The following is a 2501-nucleotide window of genomic DNA, read 5'->3' on the forward strand; positions in this document are numbered from 1 at the left end:
TCCCCGGGGGCACGTGTCGCCCACCGCGTCCCCCCCCGAAATGACCTCTGCTTCATGTACAAAAAGGGTTAGATCTCTCCATCGTTTTTGAAACCCAATACACAGTCCAGCGGGCCTGGATTAACCCAGATTATACTTGGAGGACTCTTGAATCCCATGACGTTTCCAGCCCCTTTAGCTTTGTATACCCCCATCCTCTCCCATCATGGCTGCTGCTATTCCTTCACAAGGGAGTTAAATAAAGTAATAGTTCATCTTCCTGACATCTGGTGTGCTTCCGTGTTTGGTCTGTGCAGCTCAGGAATCTCGGAAGCCTGCCGGCAAGACTGCTGGGTGGTATCTTAATTACAGTGAACTTAATTATAGCCATTTTGGTGTAGTGTGAGCCAGTTTGGTGTACCGGTTAAGTGCGTGGACTCTAATCTGGGAGAACCGGGTTTGGTTCCCCACTCTTCCACTGTATAGAAATATTATTTGGTATTGTGGTGTGTCCCCCTTAAGTTGCTGAAGCAAACTACCATCTGGGTCCCTTAGGGAGGATATAAGAAAACTTGGCAATTGTTCAAGCAGCACTTGCAGCTAATTGACGCACCGTTACTGACCAGGCCGGCAGTGGAACAGAGACAACAGTCCAGGAGAAAAAAAGCGAGTTTTCTTCCGCCGAGGCGGCTTTCTGATAAAGGACTTTTCGTTCTCCTTTTCTCCTGGTTATAGCCTTGCCAACCTCCTGTTGAGAATAACTCCAACTTCCCAGCACTCTGCTTAGGACCGTCTCCGTTCTAGCGGCTTTAGAACTACCCCTTCCGCCTTATAGCCTTGCCAACCTCCTGTTGAGAATAACTCCAACTTCCCAGCACTCTGCTTAGGACCGTCTCCGTTCTAGCGGCTTGAGAACTACTCCTTCAGCCCACTCAGTACATTGCCTCAGTGTTTTAAATATTATTATTTCTCCCGGTGTTTTTATCTCTGGAGCTGTGGTTTTTTTAATCTTTGCTCCTCTTAAATAAAGATATGTTGACTTTTGGAGAAAGCAAGTGTGCGGGACGGCGCAATCAGTGAGAGCTTCCTTTGATCCCGGGAGGGGAACCCAGGGACAGAAGACCTACTCGAGAGGAGAGGATCTTGCTACCTGTCTGGAGGTCTGAATTAGCTCGCCCCCGAGGTGAAACGACAGGGGAGGCTGACCCCAGACTCATACATCCATTCACAGCTGCTGGATGACCTTGGGCAAGCCATAGTCCTGTCAGAGCTGTTCTCTCAAGGGCAGTTCTGGAAAGAGCTCTCTCAGCCCCACCTGCCTCACAGGGTGTCTGTGGTGGGGAGGGGAAGGGAAAGGAGTTTGTAAGCTGCTCTGAGACTCTGCGTGAAGGGCGGGATATAAATCTAATCTCCTCCTCCTCCTCCTCTTCTGAACTACAGTGACCTTCAGTGAACGGTGGCTGCTGTTTAAGCATTGTGGACTAAGAGGAGATATTGCTAGACAAAGGGTCCTTCGTTCACCCTGGGACTTAGAGCTGCTGACAGCAATGGCTGCTGTGGGTAGATTATCCTCCTCCAGTCATCCCCCACTATAATCATGACTGTAGAAAAGAGCAAGAGTCCAGTAGCCAATTAAAGACTAACAACATTTGTGGCAGGGTGTGAGCTTTCGTGAGTCACTGCTCACTTCTTCAGATACAGCGAGAATAAGAGCCGATCTGTCTTTATATCTTGGAGAGTGGAGTGATCTCAGATGCCGAATGACATTAGCAGGCAAATGACAATAGTGGGCATAGAAAAGAGCAAGAGTCTAGTAGCACCTTGAAGACTAACAAAATTTGTGGCAGGCTGTGGGCTTTCGTGAGCCACTGCTCACTTCTTCAGATACCGCTAGAATGAGAGTCGATCTGTCCTTATATCTTGGAGAGTGGCGTGACTTCAGATGCCGAATGACACTAGCAAGTGAACGAGAATAGCAGGTGAACGACAATAGCGGGTGTGCTCGGCTTAGGTGTGATATACAGAGGGGCAGAAGGCGTGGAGAAATCAGCATTGGTGATGTAGGTCACGATTGACTGTTCAAGAAACTTAATCTGATTTGAAGATACTGTGGGCGATTCTGCGTCTAGCGTTTGCTCCACATTTTCTCAACTGGGAGGAAAAAGTGCTGCTCAAAACCACATTCAGGTACCTGGGGCAGGCTGCGAAGTCACCCCTGAATGGCCAGAAAACGCAGAAGCTGCAATAAAATCCAACGAGCAAAGAACTCGAAAGTGGCACGGAGTGTGGAGGCTACCATAAAACCTGATGATCAAAGGAAGTGAAAGCAACGGAAGGGAAAGCCAATGCAGAATCAGCCTGTATTGTCACAAAAGACTGTTTCATCCTGATTTCTCCTTTGGTAAGCACTCTGCACTCCTGCCAACCTAGCAGTTCGAAAGCAAGAAATTGCAGGTAGATAAATAGGTACCACTTCGGTGGGAAGGAAACAGCGTCCCGTGTGCCTTGGTGTTTAGTCATGC

Source organism: Gekko japonicus, unplaced genomic scaffold, assembly GCF_001447785.1.
Source record: "Gekko japonicus isolate JY-2015 unplaced genomic scaffold, Gekko_japonicus_V1.1 scaffold3203, whole genome shotgun sequence".
Lineage (NCBI taxonomy): Eukaryota > Metazoa > Chordata > Lepidosauria > Squamata > Gekkonidae > Gekko > Gekko japonicus.